The sequence below is a fragment of the Manis pentadactyla genome, chromosome 2, assembly GCF_030020395.1.
Source record: "Manis pentadactyla isolate mManPen7 chromosome 2, mManPen7.hap1, whole genome shotgun sequence".
Classification (NCBI taxonomy): domain Eukaryota; kingdom Metazoa; phylum Chordata; class Mammalia; order Pholidota; family Manidae; genus Manis; species Manis pentadactyla.
Genome location: NC_080020.1, coordinates 32891304 through 32911812, shown reverse-complemented (window position 1 = coordinate 32911812; position 20509 = coordinate 32891304). Strand labels below are relative to the sequence as shown.

The following is a 20509-nucleotide window of genomic DNA, read 5'->3' as shown; positions in this document are numbered from 1 at the left end:
ATAGAGTCCTTTTATTTTACAGATACAAAACTGAAATAAGAAAAAAATGACAAAAAAGAAGTTAATAAAAAGATAAGTTAAAAATTCCCACCTATTTGGACATTTACAAATACACTGAGCCAAAAATTATCACAGCTTTTCAAACTAGAGATGAAAAAACCACTGAAGCACTGAAATACACATTTTAATTTCTAATAAGCTAAGTGTCAGTAGCAATAGCCCACATAAACAAAAAGCTGTTTGGGATTCTCAATAACTTTTTTTTAAGATGAAAAGATTCTTGAATCCAAAAAAATGAGAAAAACCACTGTGGATTATCACCAGCCATAATAGGCCCTTTCCTGCTACAACCGCATAAGGAGCCATTATTATGGAATTCTAAGCACCTATATAAGTCCGTGGTTGGGCCTAAGTGTGCAGTCTTCTAGCTCAGGAAGCCGGTTTCCAGTGACCTGAGGGACTCTTGACCAAAATTAGTTTGTTTTCTTGGCATTATGGGCTTTCCATATATTTCATGTTACTAATTCTTCTTCTCATTTTTCCACTTTATTTTTTCTTGCTTTTTTCTTTCATTATTTTCTTCTCTGTGGTTTTCTTTTTTCTTCAAAATTTTATTCATTTATTCATTTTTCTCATTTTTTTTTCTCAGTTTATTAGTATTTTTGTTCATTTTTCTTTGGTCTGCCATTACATTTTGATTCTAGTATAAATATCACTTCATCAGATGGTCTTTGATTTTCTTGTGAGGTGATGTGGACCAAGGTTCTCACCAGATTTTTCCAGGCTTAAGATGACCTTTGGACATCTTGCTTTCAAGCCTAGCAGTAAATGTAACATGCTGCAGGGCCCCTCAGCCATCTCTACCGAGGAGACCCGTGGTGGCAAAAACCGGCTCTTCACAACCACCGGCAAGGGTGCCTTCGCCATGGAGTTGGCCTGACATAACCTGACTGGGAAGAAGTAGCCGTGAAGATCACTGACAAGACCCAACAGAATTCCTCTAGCCTCCAGAGACTATCCTGAAAGGAATCAGCAAGGCACTGAATCATCCCAACATAGTGAGATTATTTAAAGAGATGGAGACTGAAGACAAGGCTCCTTGTCATGGAGCTCCCTAGTGGAGGTGAGTACCTAATGGCTCAGGACAAAAGGAAAGTAAAAGGAGTCCAAGCCAAATTCTGCCAAATAGTGTCTGCTATACATTACTGGCACCACAAGTTTATTGTCCATAGAGACTTAAAGACAGAAGAGCAGCTCTTAGATGCTGACATGAACATCAAGATTGCAGACTTTGACTTCAGCAACTAATTCAACTTTGGCGATGAGTTGGCTACCTTTGGGAAGTCCCCCTCTTTCCGCTGCCCTGGAACACTCCTGCGGCCCACAGTATGAGGGGCCTGCTGCGGCCGTGTGGTCTGGGAGTCATCCTCCCCATAGTGGTCAGTAGATCCCTTCATTTGATGGACAGAACTTCGAGAAGCTGCAGGAGGGAGTACTGAGAAATTCCCAATAATATTTTTCTCAGAACATACCCTATTCCCTTTGACTGTGCATGGAATGTGAAAACTTGCTCAAGAAATTTCTCATTCTCAATGACCTAGCAAGAAAAGCACTTTAAAACAAATCATGAGGGATCCGTGGGTAAAAGTGGGTCATGAAGATGAGGAACTAAATAAAGCCTTATGCAGAGCCACCCTCTGACTAAAGGAACTCCATAGACTGAGTTAATGGTGCCCATGGGAAGAGATCCAGGACTCACTGATGGGCCAGAGGACAGTGAGATAATGACCAACTATCTGCCCCTGGGCTACCAGAGGTCCAGCTGCAGGTCTATACCCTCACCCAGGCTTCCACAGATCTGAACAACAGCAGCACCCCCTCCCTATCCCACAATGCACAGCACTGGGTCTCTGCCAACCCCAAGCACCAAGTTTCAGTGACCCTGTCATTCCTGCTCCTTTTATTGCTATATTAGTCTGTTAGGACAGCCGTAACAAAATACCACAGACTGGGGGGCCTTAAACAACAGAAATTTATTTTCTCACAGTTCTAGAGGCTCAAAGTTCATGATCAAGGCGTTATCAGAGCTGGTTTCTAGCAAGGTGTCCCTTCCCGACTTGCACGCAGACAGCTTCCCCCTGTACCCTCACATGGTTTTTCTCTGTGCCTGTGCATCCTCAGCGTCTCCTCTTTGTATAAGGACAACAATTATATTAGATTAGGGCCTGCCCACTTATGACCTCATTTAACCTTTATCACCTCTAAGGCCTTACCTACAAAAACAGTCACACTTGGGGTGAAGGGCTTCAATATATGACTTCAGGAAGGACACAATTCTGTCCATAACAATCACTAATCTAAGGATATTCAGAAGAGCAAGACAGATCCTGAGGAGGATCAAGAGACAGGGCAGAAAACCAGCAGCACCTCCATCATGCCTACGAGCCTTCTATCATGCCTGGAGAGGAAGAGGACCCCTCCCTCTGACCCCTCTGCAACCAGCAACCTCTCCACCAGCACAAATCATCACTTTAGGAGAGAGCCAGTCTGGCCAGGTCTCCATGCAGAAAAGCAAAGATAGCCTGACATATCAGGGTCCAGGGCCTCCAGGGCTTCTGCTTCCCTGGCCTTGCCCCACCAGCACCAGGACTCCAGGATGGCCTGGGTAAGCCCAACAAGCCTCTGGCCAGCACCCTACCGTGGGTAACTGTAAGGTGCCGCAGCCGAGCAGAGCTTCCCAGTATGTCCCTGCAGCCTCCCCATCAACCCAGAGCATCAGGAGCAGTGCTGGGACCCCAGATGGAACCAATCTCCCCCCGATGAATCCAAAGTAAACTCCACACATGCTGGGTGACAACAACAGGTTTTGTGCCTGTTGATTTTGCCCCTATATGACCAGCCTCGGGCAGCAGCCACAGCCAGCACTAGGCTTCTAGAGGCTGCTTTGGCAAGTTCTCCTTCAGGTTTATATAGAGACATCTTTGTTTCAGATTCACGAGAAGAAATTTGAATGAACTTGGAAGCAAAAGCCAACTGGAGCTACCAAACCTGGAGAGGCCTGGCTACACGCACAGCACTTTACACGGAGCATGAAGATTACAAGCTCCATGGAGCCTAGTGAGATGATGCAATTGTTCACCAAGGAGCTCAATACAGGTAGATGCCAGTATGAGCTGAATAAGAAATGGTGTTGCTGTGTATGCACAGCACCCCAGGGCTATCTGCACTGGACAGTAGAGGTATGCAAAACTCCCACAGTAATCTCTCAACAGGGTTCATTTAAATGCACACCCCATACCTCCATTGTCCTCAGAAGCATTGCCTAGAAAATAACCAGAGTTTAAGCTTTAAAAGGCTGCCAGACTTTTAGGGCAGTGAAACTACTTTATAAGATACTATAATGGTGGATACATGTCATTATACATTCATCCAGACCCACAAAATGTACACCAAGAGTGAATTCTAATGTAAACTATGGATCTTGGGTGATAATGACATGTCAGTGTAGACGTATCAATTGAAACAAATGTACCACTCTGGTGGGGGATGTTGATAAGCTGTGTATGGGTGGTGGAGGATGGGACAAGGGGTATGTAAGAAATCTCTGTACCTTCCTCTCAACTTCATTATGAACCTAAAATTACTCTTTAAAGGCTTCCAGGAACCACCTGGGAGACTAGAGAAGGAGCCAGCTGGCTCCATCTGGCCTGTCCCTTGGCCACACCTCAAAGGCAGACTGGACTGGTCTGTTTCCCCTGGGGCACTTCCCTCCTCTGCCCTTTGTTTCTTTTCTTGTCTTTGTGGGAGAGACAGATGGTTCTGTGAAATAGACAAAGCAAAACTCTTCCTCCACCCTCCTCCTTCCTTTCCCTGCTCCTCCTCCTTCGCCTCTCTTATGTTTTGGCCTGCGTGGCAAGAGTTTGGTTACATACAGGAGAGATTGAGAAAATAATTAAATACACAAAGGATAATGGAAATGAGGTTTCTCACTGAAAAATTAGTTATAAATATGGAAAAAGGGAAGGCAAGAATAAACCTTGTGGTACTGGATTAGAATTGGAGGTATTAGTGAACTCATAGTTTTAATCTAGATAGATTAAAAATATACATGTATGTATGTGTCCACTCTGTCCACTAAGAGAGATTAGAAGCATGGCATACCAGTAACAGTGAATATACCCCTAGTGTCCAAATCTTGGTATCTATATATATCCTCTACTTAAAGAAACCAAGGCTCTTTGGAGAAATGGCTGCCTCCAAGGCTGGGTAAGGAAAATACATGATAAACCTTCAATATGTTTTTGCTCCAGAAAGTAAGGGCTCAAAGAATGATGTTAACATATTGAAAAGACACAAGTATCTGTAAATAATCTAGAGCAATCATTCCAAATATAAAAGTCTTATGATTATTCTTTTTAAAATCACTAACACCACGTACATTCACACTGTGAGGGTCTGAGTCAGTACAATAAGAAAATGAAACTGGAATTCTAAGAATTGGAAGAGAATATAAATCTAAATGCATATTATATGATTACTTGAAAAGAAGAGTCAGAATATATCAAGATAAATTGCTAGAAATAGAGTTTAGCAGGTAGGCTGGTTACAGGACTTTTTTAATAGTGAAAAAATTTCTATTTAGAATTAGCTAGTGACAGAAAGATGGCAGCGTGAGAAGAGAGACAGAGGCTTCCTCCTAAAACTGGATACAATTAGAAAATATAGTTGGCGCAACTAATCCTGAGAGAGCAACAGGAAAGAGGACTGCGCCATACTGCACACACCTGGAGAACAGAGTAGACCTCACCGAAAGGGGGTAACGTACCAAAGCTGTGGCCAGGTGGGACCCAAGCCCTTCCCCCACCCCAGCTCACCTGTGGAAGGAAGAGAAACTGAGCAGGAAGGGGGTGGAAGGCCTGGGACTGCTGAATACCTAGCTCCGGAGATCTGCGCTGGGAGCACAAACCTACATTTCATGGTGCTTTCATCATACTGTTCTGATTACAGGGTTGGAAACCTAGGACAGGCAGAGTTCCTGGGGAGACTGGGATTCCGGCTGCTTGTGGAAAGCAGGGATCCATATCCGGCTGCTCTGGGACAAAAGCTTATATCTGTGTGCTTGGCCCACTGGTTCAGGCAGTGTAGACAGGCACAGCAGCCAGGAAGCAGGGAACAGCTCTTTCCTCCCCCCAGGCACCAATACTACTTCCCTGTGACCCCCGACATTGCTTCAGGAGCTGAGCAGCTCCAGAATAGAGCTTCTGGACACTAGAAGGCGCCATATACAAATATGAAATGCCAAAGAAACCTGGTCCAGAGTAAAATTATTAATACAACTCCTGAGAAAGATTTAAATTATATGGACCTCGTGACTCTTCCTGAAAGGGAGTTCAAAATAAAAATCATCAACATGCTAATGGAGGTACAGAAAGACATCCTAGAATTAGCTAGCTGGACTCAGTTTAGATGATCCCAATTTTTTGGCAATGCACAAAGCTTCCTAGTCAGAAGCCAGCCAAATATGACTTCTCTGTCCATCAGGTTTGCTAAGGATGTTGAACGGTGCATGTCAAAGTGACAGAGCATCTTCACAGCCATCCTAATAAGATGCTCCTTCTCCTTGACATCCACAATGAACCCAAAATTGTTGCTGTCTTCTGTCTTCTTTATGGCTGAGTCAGTGGCCAGGAGGAACTTGTTGATGGCATAGAGGTCAATGTCATTTCTCCTGGGAGCACTCTTCTGAGGACATGGGGCTGCCTTATGAGATGCTGCTGGGTGATGTGTAGATTTTTTCTTTTGTGACTATGGATGCCTTTCAGCACTGCCTTCTTGACCTTTAAAGCCTTTGCTTTGGCTTTGGGAGGAGTGGGAGCTTTCCCTCTTTGTGGAAAGGACTAAGATTAAGTTGCATGTCCATATATCAGCAAAAAAGAATTAGCAAATTTAATTTTCTAAAAATCCATTTACAGTTATTCAGAGAATAGCAAAATAGGAAAATAATCTAAAGATATGTCAGAACCACAGAGGAAATTATGAAACTTTATTAAGATATTAAAAGACCTAAATAAAAGAAATATATACCATGTCCAAAGGTAGAAAGACAATATTGTGGAGAAATCCATTCTCTCCAAATTTATCTACATATTCAATACAAAATCTCAATAGTGTTTTACATGGAACTTGATAACATGGCTCTAAAACGTATATGGAGAGCCTTAATAAATTCAAAAAGATCGAAATTGTACCAATCAGCTTCTCAGATCACAAGGTATGAAACTAGAAATAAATTATGCAAAGAAAATGAAAAAGCCCACAAGCTCATGGAGGCTTAATAACGTGCTCCTAAATAATCAATGGATCAACGACCAACTTAAAACAGAGATCAAGCAATATATGGAGACAAATGACAACAATAACTCAACACCACAAAATCTGTGGGATGCAGCCAAGGCCTTGCTAACAGGGAAGTATATTGCAATACAGGCCTACCTCAGGAAAGAAGATCAATCCCATGTGAACAGTCTAAACTCACAATTAACAAAACTAGAAAAAGAAGAAGAAATGAGGCCCAAAGTCAGTAGAAGGAGGGATGTAAAAAAGATTATAGCAGAAAGAAAATCAACAAGAATAAAACAATAGGAAGAATCAGTGAAAGCAGGACCTGGTTATTTGAGAAAATAAACAAAATAGATAAACTTATAGCCAGACTTACAAAGAAAAAAAGAGAGTCTATACACATTAACAGAATCAGAAATAAGAAAGGAAAAATCACTACAGACACCACAAAAATACAAAGAATTATGAGAGAGTACTATGAGAAATTATATGCTAACAAACTGGATAACCTAGAAGAAATGGACAACTTTCTAGAAAAATACAACCTTCCAAGCTTACCCAGGAAGAAACAGAAAATCTGAACCGACCAATTACCAACAATGAAATTGAACTGTAAATCAAAAAACCACCTAAGAACAAAACTCCTGGACCAGATGATTTCACTGCTGAATTTTATCAAACATTTAGTGAAGACCTAATACCTATCCTCCTTAAAGTTTTCCAAAAAGTAGAAAAGGAGGAAATACTCCCAAACTCATTCTACGAAGCCAGCATCACTCTAATATCAAAACTAAGCAAAGACACCACATAAAAAGAAAATTATAGACCAATATCCCTGATGAACATAGATGCAAAAATACTCAACAAAACATTAGTATATGGAATTCAAAAATACATCAAAAGATCACCCATCATGATCAAGCAGAATTTATTCCAGGGATGCAAGGATGGCACAACACTCAAAAATCCATCAACATCACCCACCACATCAACAAAAAGAAGGACAAAAACCACATGATCATCTCCATAGATGCTGAAAAAAGCATTCGACAAAATTCAACATCCACTCATGATAAAAACCCTCAACAAAATGGGTATAGAGGGCAAGTACTTCAACCTAATAAAGGCCATATATGACAAACCCACAGCCAGCATCATGCTTAACAGCGAGAAGCTGAAAGCTTTTCCTCTAAGATTGGGAACAAGACAAGGATGTCCACTCTCCTCACTTTTATTCAACATAGTTCTGGAGGTCCTCGCCACAGCAATCAGACAACACAAAGAAATAAAAGGCATCCAGATTGGCAAGGAAGAAGTTAAACTGTCCCTGTTTGCAGATGACATGAAATTCTACATTTAAAAAACCCCTAAAGAATCCACTCCAAAACTAAGAGATCTAAAATCTTAATTCAGCAATGTTGCAGGATACAAAATTAATACACAGAAATCTGCTGCATTCCCATACACTAATGATGAACTAGCAGAAAGAGAAATCAGGAAAACAATTCCATTCACAGTTGCATCCAAAAGAATAAAATACCTAGGAATAAACCTAACCAAGGAAGTGAAAGACTTATACTCTGAAAACTACAAGACACTCAGGAGAGAAATTAAAGAAAATACCAATAAATGGAAACACATCCCATGCTCGTGGATAGGAAGAATTAATATTGTCAAAATGGTCATCCTGCCTAAAGCAACCACAGATTCAATGCAATCCCTATCAAAAGACCAACAGCATTCTTCAATGAACTGGTACAAATAGTTCTAAAATTCATATGGAACCACAAAAGACTCTGAATAGCCAAAGCAATCCTGATAAGGAAGAATAAAGCAGGGGGGAACCTCACTTCCCAACTTCAAGCTCTACTACAAAGCCACAGTAATCAAGACAATTTGGTACTGGCACAAGAACAGATCCATAGACCAATGGAACACACCAGAGAGCCCAGATATAAACCCAAGTATATATGGTCAATTAATATATGATTAAGGAGCCATGGACATACAATGAGGAAAGGACAGCCTCTTCAACAGCTGGTGTTGGCAAAACTGGACAGCTACATGTAGGAGAATGAAACCGGATTATTGTCTAACCCCATACACAAAAGTAAACTCAAAATGGATCAAAGACCTGAATGTAAGCGATGAAACCATAAAACTCTTAGAAAAAAACATAGGCAAAAATCTCTTGAATATTAACATGAGCAACTTTTTCCTCAATGCATCTCCTTAGGCAAGAGAAACAAAATCATAAAAATGAAGAAATGGGACTATATCATGCTAAAAGCTTCTGTACAGCAAAGGACACCATCAGCACAACAAAAAGGCATCCTACAGTATGGGAGAATATCTTTGTAAATGACATACCCAACAAGGGGTTAACATCCAAAATATATAAAGAACTCACATGTCTCAACACCCAAAAGGCAAATAACCCTATTAAAAAATGGGTGGAGAATATGAACAGACAATTCTCCAAAGAAGAAATTCAGATGACCAACAGACACATGAAAAGATGCGACACATCACTAATTATCAGGGAAATGCAAATTAAAACCACAATGATATATCACCTCACACCAGTTAGAATGGCCATCATAGAAAAGACTAAAAACAACAAATGCTGGAGAGGATGTGGAGAAAGGGGAACCCTCCTACACTGCTGGTGGGAATGTAAACTAGTTCAACCATTGTGGGAAGCAATATGGAAGTTCCTCAAAAAACTCAAAATAGAAATACCATTTGACCTGGGAACTCCACTCCTAGGAATTTACCCAAAGGAAACAACTTCTCAGATTCTAAAAGACATATGCACCCCTATGTTTATTGCAGCACTATTTACAATAGCCAAGATATGGAAGCAACCTAAGTGTCCATCAATAGATGAATGGATAAAGAAGAGGTGGTACATATACACAATGGAATACTATTCAGCCATAAGAAAGAAACAAATCCTACCATTTGCAACAACATGGATGGAGCTAGAGGGTATTAGCTCAGTGAAATAAGTCAGGCAGAGAAAGACAAATACCAGATGATTTCCCTCATTTGTGGAGTATAACAACAAAGCAAAACTGAAGGAACAAAATAGCAGCAGACTCACAGACTCCAAGAAGGGACTAGTAGTTACCAAAGGGGTGGGGTAGGGAGGGAGGGCGGGAGGGAGGGAGAAGCAGATTGCAGGGTATCATGATTGGTGCACATGGTGTGGGGGATCACGGGGAAGACAGTGTAGCTCAGAGAAGACAAATAGGGACTCTGTGGCATCTTCCTACACTGATGGACAGTGAATTGCAATGGGGTATGTGGGGGGACTCAATAATAAAGGTGAATGTAATAACCACATTGTTTTCTTGTGAAACCTTCATAAGAGTGTATATCAATAATACCTTAATAAAAAAAATAAAAAATAAATAAAATGTATATGGAAGAGGAAAGGACCAAGAATGGCTAGGGGTATCCAAGGAAGAGCAGGGCAGGGGGCCAGAGCAATCATTATGAATGGGAAAATGCTTCAATCATTCTTTTTAAAATCAAGAATGGGATGAGATCCCACTAATACCACAAATTCAATACAAATATTAAAAAATTCAGGAGTATAATGAAGCTATAGTAATTAGAACAGTTGTATTTGTGCAAGGTCAGATAAGTAGGATGGAATGGAATAGGATAGAGTAGGGTAGGGTAGGGTTGGGTAAGGTAGGTAGAAGGAAATGAAATGGAATGGAACGGAAGAGAATAGGGAATTCATAAACAAATGTACACACATAATGTTTTGATAAATGACAGAAGTGATTTATTGTATCAATAGGGAAAAGAATAGTTGTTCAATAATTAGAAATTGTGGGAAAAAATGCAATCCGTATGGAAAAGAAGAAATTTGGATTCTTGCCTCACACTATATCCAAAAATCAACTCCAGATATATTAAGGTCATAATGTAAAAAACAAAGTTATTATTTTTAAATAGAAAAGTGATTTTTTTAAGTTGGGTTAGGGAATGATTTCTAAACGATATTAAAAGCATGACTATGAGAAAAAGATTTATCAATTTGGCTATTTAAAATTAAGACTTGTTACCAAAAGACACCTTTAAAGAAAATGAAATAAGTTACAAAGTTGGAGCAAATACTAGTATATGCTACCAACAAAGAATTAGCATTAACAATTCCTATGGGGCAATTAGAAAAACACAAGTCATTGTAGGGGTTGACAGTTTTTCATAAAAGGTTCAGAAAGTAAATATTTCAGTCTTTCAGCACCATTTGGCCCCTGTTACAACTACTCAGCCATTATTGCTCAAAAGCAACCAGAGAAAACACATTTAATTACCTTTTGTGTGTGGGTGGCAAGAACAAAGGTTTACTATCTTAGAAACTCTCAGGTGTATACAGGTAATACAGTACCATTAACTACAGTCATCATTCTATACATTAGATGAGGTGATAGAGATGCTAATAAACCCTATTAAGGTAATCACTTTGTAATATACACATATATCAAATAATCACATTGTATACCTTAAACTTACACAATGTTGTATTTCAATTATATGTCTATAAAGCTGGGATAAAAATACATGGCCAATTAACTGCATTCCAATAAAACTTTACATACAAACACAGAAGGCCAGCCCAACAGCCTTAGCTTGCCAGTCCTTCTAATAGACTAAAGATTAGAATGGAAATTTTTTTAAAATAGAGCTTATATCAGCTTTGCTACATAGTAAAATACTCTAGAACTTGGTGGCTTACAGCAGCAAATATGTATTAGTTTTCATGATTCCGTTGATCTACTGAGTAGTTGCTCTGGTCTGGCCCAGCTTGGCAAATCTCTGTTGTCAACTGGCAGTTTGGCTGGACTGGAGGTTTTAGAGTGTCCTACAGACTCAATGTGTCCCCCAAAATTCATATGTTGAAACCCAATCCCCCATATAGTGGCATTAGGAGGTGAGGATTTTAAGAAGTGATTAGGTAATGAGAATAGAGCACTCATGAATGGAATTAGTACCCTTAAAAAAGAGACCTGTTCAGGGAAAAAACTCTCCTGAGTTATCTCTTCTTCTCTCACTCCACACTTCATTTGACTTCACTACTAACATCAGATGTCAGGGGGTTTTCCTCACACCAAGCAATTTTGTGGTACCAGCTGGATGTCCTGCAATTTAATTTAACTCAATTCTAACCTGGAGTTAGCATCAGATCCCACAGTTTAAGGGTTCATTCCTACAAGACTTTACCCCCCTCCCCATGCCATGCCTGCACGCACCCACCCCACTCAGCCACTCAGATGCCCATCTCAAGTCCAAGTTCCTACTTAAGCTTCTGACCCTCAGGCTATAAATCAGAAGTACCTATGCCCTCCTCTTTGGGTTCGATTAATCTTCTATAGAGGCTCACAGAACTCAGAGAAACAGCTTACTTACTAGATTACTGGTTTATTACAAAGGATATTAAGGATGTGAATGAACAGTCAAATGAAGATACATAGGATCTGGAAGGATCTGAGCACAGGACCTTCTGTTTCCCTGGAGTTTGAGATATGCCACACTCCTAGCACATAGATGCATTCTTATTCCCAACCTGGAAACGCACTGAAACTTGTCCTTTTGGGGTTTTGTGGAGACTTAATTATACAGGCATGACCGAGTAAATCATCGACCTTTGATGACAGCATTCAATCTCTGCAAAGGTCCAAAGATAGGGCTGAAAGCTCCATTCCTCTAATCATAGGGTATGTTTCCCTGACAACTATTGCCTGCCTTACAGGCTTTCCAAAAGTCACCTTATTAACATAAAACTCATGTGTGGTTGAAACGGGTTTGTTATGAACAACAAAAGACATCTTTCTACTCCCATTACTTAGGAAATTACAAGTATCTTAGGAGTCTTATGCCAGGAATAGATGAAGACTAAATATGTGTTTATTATAAATTACAACGTCACAAAACTCCAAAGAGCACCCTTGCCCGTTTTGCCATGTGAGGACATTGCTAGAAGACAGCAGTCTATGAACCAGGCTCTCACCAGACACCAATCTGTAGGCATCTTGATCTTAAAGTTTCCCAGCCTTTAAGACTGCAAGAAATAAATGTCTATTGTTTATAAGCCACCCAGTCTCTGGTATTTTGTTACAGCAGCCCAAATGGACTAAGACAACGTGCTTCACTCACATACCTGGAGGTTGGCAGAGCAGATGGTACAGGGAACTCCTCTGGGTCCCTTGTCTTTGCTTCCCATATTTTCTCATCTCCTAGTAGGCTGATCTGGGCTTCCTCACATGATGACGAAAGGGACCCTGATGGCAAGAGCGGGCAAGCCCAGTGCACACACAGTTTTCAAGCCTCTGCTTGCATCACATTTCTTAATGCTCCGTTGACCAAAGCAGATCACATAACCAAGCCCAGATTTAAGAGGTAGAGAAAAGGACTCTTGATGGAAGGACAAGCAAAGTCATGTGGCAAAGAGGAATGCACCCAAAAACAGGAGGAATTTGCAGCCATTTTACAATCTACCTAACTGCAAACATTTTAACACAATAATGTGAATTCATATTCTAGATAGCCAGTGACTGTAAATATTTAACTTAACTTATTGATCTCTCATGTTAGCCCTCTGTGGTTTGATTCCTAAAGGAAAGCTTTTCCAGCAAGTTTATAGAACAGTCCACAATTCTGCTTTTCACAGAGCTCTCTTGTGCAAATCTCTTGTCCAAAAGTGTCAACTGAAACATACTATTTATATCAGTGATTCCCAAGAGAACAGGCACTTCTTACCCCACCCAGAGAGACTTAGCAGACTTGGGGTGGGGGTGCATAATTTGAAAACCTGCAAAGAAACCACATAATTTTATAGTTAGAAAATGAAAAATATATAACTTTTTTATACTACAAATTATAGAATGCATCACATTTATAAAATGGAGACACAGTTTTTAAAACTTGAGAAACACCACCCAGGTACTGGAGAGATTCCAGTTTCCAGATATACTCAGAGCTCAGAGGAAGCCATTTCTCTTCAATAGAGACCCTGTGGTCACAGGGTCTAGTAGAGAGCTAGCGCCCTGAGCAGCCACAGGAATACTCTTCTCCTGGCTGAATCCACCCCCTGGCTGGTTGGCACTTGGCAACCTGACAAGTGTTTTACATTCAAAAGGTCAAGTTCTGAGTGAATATGCCCAGAGACTCAAGTGAAGGGGGCTTTGCCACTCATGCCTGGATGCCTAGACCTGGCGTCTGTCTCCTGCCCCTGCCATTCTGACAGCTGTGGAAGAAGGGACCCAAGTCCCGGCTCGGGCTGTCAGCAGTGACAGCAGCCCTTTCATTGAAGGTCAGACTCTAATTCTCACTCCAGGGAGCCTGCCTTCTCTTTCTCCCTTTCAGCGAGTCCGTCTTAATGACTGTGTGTATTTTTCTCCTACTTTATAGTCTCCCAAACACTTTCCCTTTCACACCCTCCTTTGATGCTCCCCAGTAGGAGAAGAATGTCATGAGTCTTCCTTTTGTAGAAGAAAACTGAGGCCTGGAGAGCCCGGGCAATGGAGTGTCGGGAGAATGTGGGCAAAAACAGAGGCTCTGCAGCCCAACTCCTGCCCTTACCAACCACGTAACCTTGGCAGACTACATAATCTCTCTCTTTTGACTTAGTTTACCTATATATAAAATTGAGATAATATTTCCTATTTCATAAGATTTTGCAAGAGCAAAGTATAATTAGATAAGTAAAATGTCTGGCATATAACAGTAACACAATACCCCCCAGTATGCTTGTATTATCTGTAGTGCTGGCACCACGTAGCGAGTGAACGGCAAAGTGAGGATGAGAGCGCACACCTTTTCGGACAGGCCCGAAAGCCTACTGCCTGTCCCCAGCTTTCAATGAAGACAGTGGGGCTCTGGCTGTCCTGCTTTCCCAAGTGAGAAACAAGCTATTCTGTGAAGGAATAGTCTAGAGGTCTTCATTAGACCCATCTTCTTAAGAGAAAACTTTTTCTTACAGATTGGTAAGACCCCAGACAAGAACCCCAGGGCCCTGAACTCTTTTGGCTATTTCCAAAAAAAAACAGGTATTACCAAACACTGGATTTGTCCTCAGAATACTGTTAGCCTTTCCCTCCCCAGCCCATTATTCTAATGCAGGAAAGCCAATATTCCCAGGGAAATCAGTTCTGCTGATAATCAAAGTTCCTGCTTCTAGCCAGGAATTTCAAATCCTCTCCCAAGCAACCTTTCATCAAATTTGCTCAGAAAAAATCACCAAATTTTAATTGTTTTAATTCTTTTTCCTCCTTCATCCCTGGGTAATTATCAATTACTATGTTAGCAAACAGGAAAAAGTTATAAAATCAGCAACAGGAAGAATAAGGTGAAAATTAAACTCCATATGACCTAGTAATTGGGCTGCCAACCCCTGAATAATCCACAATGGATAGTCTACCATAAAGAAAACTAGAAATGTGTAGTTACAGGATGCAAAAATAAACACGCAAAAGGTTAGAAGCAGAAAAGAATTAAATTTCAAATGTACTAATGACAATAGAGAAAAAATCAAATGGGAGAGAAAATAAAGAGTCAGAATCCCCAAGAAATACATTAAACCATGACTGCGAACAACAAAGAGAATAGAAAGAGAAATCTACCTTCATTGCACTGTCTGAGCAAAGAACAGTATAATGAATCTCCCACTACCATTAAATTAAACACAAATTGCTTTTGTCTCTAATTAACATCTGCTTGAGCCAAACATGATGTGTGAAAGTCTTCTTTTTTAATGCCTGTCTCATGCCACAGAAATATTACAACCAGAATGAAAGATTATGGATGTTTTTCAATAGCGTCCTCTATAGACCAAGCCTTATAGGAGGTATATGTGAGAGTCATTTGAATTCCAAATGCATTTACAAGAACCAGCTCTATTATAGTGCATAGCAAATGAATCCATAATGAGTAGATATTCCAGACCAACTGTTTCCAAATTATGCTTTAGATTATCTTCATTTCTCTTTTGAAAATATGCCTTGTTATTTTTAGCATGGCATAAGAAACCCTTGACTTTCCTGGCACCAAATTACATCTCCAGTTTCTATGGTTGCTCTATCTTATGCCTTTACACACCAGCCTGGCCATACCAGACTTAGGCCTTTGTCTTTCCTAGTAAACCCTACCACCCTTCAAAGCCCAGCTCAAATGTCACCTGCTCTGTGAAACCTTTACCAGCACTTCCAGGTGGAGTGAGAAATTCTTCCTTGATGACACACCACCTTATGTCCATGCATCTACTGTTCTACAGATGGCCTTCAGCAAGAATCTTCTCTCCCAATGTCTGAACTCACAAGGTTATGGGTATAGACACAATGCCTGCATAAATGGATTGTATTAATAATCAAGTAACAGAAATCTATTGGAACTAGCTTAAATTTAAAAGGATGGGGAAGTGGATGAATATTATAAGCATGCCTGGTAAGCTCAAGCCAAGACCCAGGAAGAGAACAATATAAGAAATGGAAAGCATCTGGAATCCAAAGGTCACTCTCTCTCATATTCCATCACTAATTCACCCCTACATCTGTTTTGCTCTTTAATCACTACCCACTGACTTTCCTGGTATCAGCCTACGCAGCAAAAGGGCAGGATGATGGTGGAGGGACTCAGGTCTACCACAATTTTTGCACTTGCAGGGCAGAAGTCCAACCACTCAAAAAGAATCCCTTCTTGCATCTCTACTTTGGCCCCAAATCCAATTCCAGGGAAGAAATCAAATTGCCCAGCTTGAGTAGGGTGTCCACAGTGATCTGATTTTCTGAGTTCAGACGGTCAGGACTACGTGGTTCAAACACAATTAGTAGGGACACTGGAGAGGGGGGCAAAAGAGAATCATTGTGAGCTAAGCAGACAGTCCAAAAAATGACTCCCACACAGGGTTTTTTTGAGTAGAAGGGAGGGAGGGAAAGAAGGAAGAAGAGAGGAAGGAAACGAAGGAGGGAAGAGCAAATCCAAATACATTTGGAGGTCTTCCTCATGGTTACACGAGTCAAACCAAAAGGTTGGGAACTGAGTGTCTTCCTGGAGATGCTCAAGACATCCAGTGATACCATACAGGTAGGTCACAGGAAGGCAGTACAGCACGGACAAGACAAGTAATGACTCTATAGCATCTTACTGCACTGATGGACAGTGACTGCAGTGTGGGGGGCGGTGAAGACTTGATAATATGTGTGAATGTGGAAACCACAACGCTGTTCATGTGAAACCTTCATAAGATTATATATAAATGATACTTGAATTAAAAAATAAAAAATAAAGAAAACCAGTGATAGTGACATCATAATGGTTATTACTTTAAGTCACTTATTTTAGGGGTAGTTTTTGTATAGCAATAGATAACCAAAACATACTGTCTTAGGCTAATGAACTTATTCTTTAATAATTGGATTCTGAGCAAGAGTCTGTAAGTATAGTATAAATATCTGTCCAAAGAACCTTTCCAGGCAAATAATTCATGCCATGCAAGATAGTCCTATACCTTGCACCTTCTTTGCATCCATCATGATACTGGGTATCTACCAGAGGCCCACGCAGGCCTTTTGACCTACATGGTAGCTTCCCCAATTTCATCCCTGCTTCTAATAACAACATGAAGAATGAACATTTCCTGGACTCTATTAGGCACCGGGCACTGTCCTAAGTACTTTACTTCTATTAATTTATTAAATTATTTAAGCAACTGCAAAAGCCAAGTCCTATTCTTAGTTCCATTCTCCATATGGGGAAACTGAGTCCCAGAGCAGGAAAGAACTTTCCCAAGCTCACACAGAACTAACAAGCAGTACAGGCAGCAGTGGGACCCAAACAGTCCAACTCTTGAGTCCATGCTCTTAACCACTACTCCACACCATCGTCAACTCTACAAGATACGTGCTGCTATTCCCTCTGGCTTAGGACAAGGAGCCTGAGGCTTAGCAACAGTAAGTCCCTGGCACTAAATTCACAAAGGTCATAAAGGGAAGAGCTAGAAGGAACACTTTTTTTAACACCTATGTTCTTAAACATAACCCTATTCTTCACCCCCATATTTGGAGAATGTGAACATTGTAGTGGGGTGTGGTGGGGACCGGTCATGTAATCTCAACTCTTCTAGGCTCTACCATATCAGGTATTTTAAGAACAAGAGTCTGTGACTCACACACTTGTGGTGTAAACTGAGCAGCAACTTAGTCCTCCCTGCCTCCCTTTTAAAGAAGACTGTCAGAATTTAGAAACATTCCCTTGAGTTCTTTAAATACTCTGCAAACAGCTGGCCCATTTTCAGGGACCCAGAAGAAACTCACCATATTTAGAAATTCAGAGAGAAAAAAATAAGTCAGCAAACTCACAGATCTGCAAGAAAGGTATTTCTTCCATAATTCCTCTCATCCTGAAAACCCTTCTGCTCTCTCCTTTTTAACTGTGAACATCGCCTCTATCCAGGAAATATATTTTTCACCTTCATGCCTTAGAAGCAGTGAAGAAAAAAAAGAAAGCAAAATTTCCCGTACACTATTTAATTCTCATGAGTTTCTTTTAATAGCGAAAGGTATTATACATTTGTAGCATCATGATTTATTGAGAATTTACTGTAGAATGATAATCTACTGAGATATTCCTGTGTCTATTTCTTCTTGCCTATCAGAATAATGAATGGTATTTAACCCCTCCCTGAAGTGCCTTTGCTCCAGGACTGAAATAGAAACATACCTGACAGTGGTTGGGGTGTGAGGACCTCGATTACAACCCCAAATCAGACTTGGCAGTTCTGAAGACCTTGCCCAGGGTCAGGCTTTCAGGAGAAATGGGCTCTGTCTATTAGAGCCATAAATAGCCAACTGCCTAAAGGGGATTTGGACAAAATACTTTAGGGGCAGCTAGTTTGCAACTAACCAGGTTATTCCAGAGTGGAGAGAGGTGATCACCTGGTTGCTTGGTGCTGGGTGTTTTGGGGGTAACTGGAGGTGAGATTCCTAAGGTGTCTGGGTGGGGGATGAGGATCCTCACACCCAGGGCCTCAGGGAGCAGAAATGGCTGAGGCTTGAGTGCCCAGTGCTGTGGCCTTGGGAACCTCAGCTACAGTCCCACAGTAGGGCTTGGCATGATGGTGAACACCTTGAAGTGAGCACCAGAAACCTTCCCCATTTTCCTGGATAGGAAAGGGAGCTCCTGGCCCCGATTCTCATATATACACACAAATGACTGGTATTGTCTGCCTTGCTGATCTTGACAAGTACGGGCCTGAGCTAGGCTTAATATTTTTAGAATATGTACAAACATGGCATTGTTTGCACTCTGCTTCATAAAATAAATATGCCTTCTGCAACACATATTTCTCACCACACAGAAAAAAAATTCTAAAGTTACAAGTTTATTTTAATCTCAATTTTTAAAAATATATTAATCTTTTCTTTCTGTCTGTCTCTTGGTTCTCAGCTATCTTTCCTGCTGCACACTTGATACTTTTGGCAGTTTCATTGCTTATTTCATTGCTTGCTTCTTTCATCCCTTGGCCTGCAGTTTTCCTCCCTCAGGTCAACATTTACAGAATATCTGCTAGCTTCTGAGCACTGATTGGCAAACTAAGACCCATAGGCCAAATCCTGCCCACACTGTTTTTAAATAAAGTTACATTGGAGTACAGCCTCTCCCACTCAATCATCTATTGTCTAGGGCTGTTTTTGCACCATAATAGCACATTAGAGTCTTTGCAACAGGGACCTCAAAGCCTACAATGCTTACTATCCCGCCTCTTTCAGAAAATATTTGCCCACCCCTGACCTAGCAGACCAGGTCTCTGCTGTACTGCATATTACTAACCTGCACTTCAGTGTTTTAGTAGAAGTCAGTACAAAGTGTTCTGGGGAGCACCAGTAGATTAAAAAGTCCCTATATTCATGGTTTATAGCTACTACCTATATGTACTTGAGGCTTCATATTGCAAATGAAAACTACTCAAGCTATATTTAGTCAAAAATAAGAATTTTTTGCAAAATAATATGATGTTGGTTTCTTCTTTATCAGTCAGAATTCAATCAGGTAACAGAACCACTATCAGTATTATGTAATAGAAAATTTATTAAGTTTAGTATAGAAATGATACTTTGCTTAACTGTGGGAGTTACTGGGGAAGAAAAGGTCTAAAAAGGGCAACTGGAGGATCAGAAAAGTCACTAACCAGCCTCCCTGAAGTCTAGCCTGGGGGAACAAGCCAGAACAGAGTGGGGAGGCCATGAGGATACAGAAAAGCATACTAATGTCTACATTAACAGTGTCTGTTATACCCCTTCTCCCTTCATAAGAGACCTACTTCACCCATTCAAAAAATAGAAATGTACCGAAATGCTACCCTTTGGAGGAGCTATAATGCTTTGTCTGACATTGGAGTGAGAATGGTCCTCATTCAAACTCCTCATCTTCAGCCCTATATATAAGAAGCAGCAGTGATCTAGTTTTACTTCTCTGCAGGAGCTCTAGTCTCACCCGGAGTAAGCATTCAGGTCTCAGCTTTACTGATTTTGAGTTCATTGATTTTGCAAAACTTCTAGTGCTTGAGTGACTGGGTAGCGGATGGTTTTCAAACATGTTTGCAACTTCTTTGGCACTTCTTCCAGAAAATGTGGAGTCTCATTCAGCCTCCCCTTGATTATGGGCTGGCCATAGTCCCTTCCTCAGAGGGACTGAATGCAGCAGAAGTGACACCAGGAGACCTATGAGGTGATGTCATAAAAAGCAACATGACTTCTACCTGTTTTTTTTTGTCTCCTTAGAACACATACTTCTGGAGCCCTAAACTTTCATGTATGAAGTCCAAGTACCCTGAAGCCACCATGCTGGACATGACATAGAGGAACCTGGGAGAACTGGAGAGAGATGTCTGAGGTGCACTAGTTGACCCACCTCCCAGCTTTTCAAGATGCCCAGCCTAGGCTAGGAATGGCTCTCATGTGATTACCCTCTCCAGCCTCCAAACAGCTCTGGCCGACACCAAAAAGAGCAGAAATGAGTTTTCTCCACCAAGCCCTGATCAGACTGCCAATTTGTGAGCAAAATTAATGTTGTTGTGTGGTAAATTGTTAAGTTTTCAGATGGTTCCTTATGTAGCCATTGTAACTGAAACAGGATGCAAAACAGTTTTCCAAATAAG

General features: G+C 40.8%; 1 pseudogene; it reads left to right on the top strand.

Moving 5' to 3' along the window:
- The first annotated feature begins 457 nt into the window (after nucleotides 1-457).
- Nucleotides 458-2126, top strand: LOC118924036 (serine/threonine-protein kinase MARK2-like; annotated as a pseudogene).
- The last annotated feature ends 18383 nt before the right edge of the window (nucleotides 2127-20509 follow it).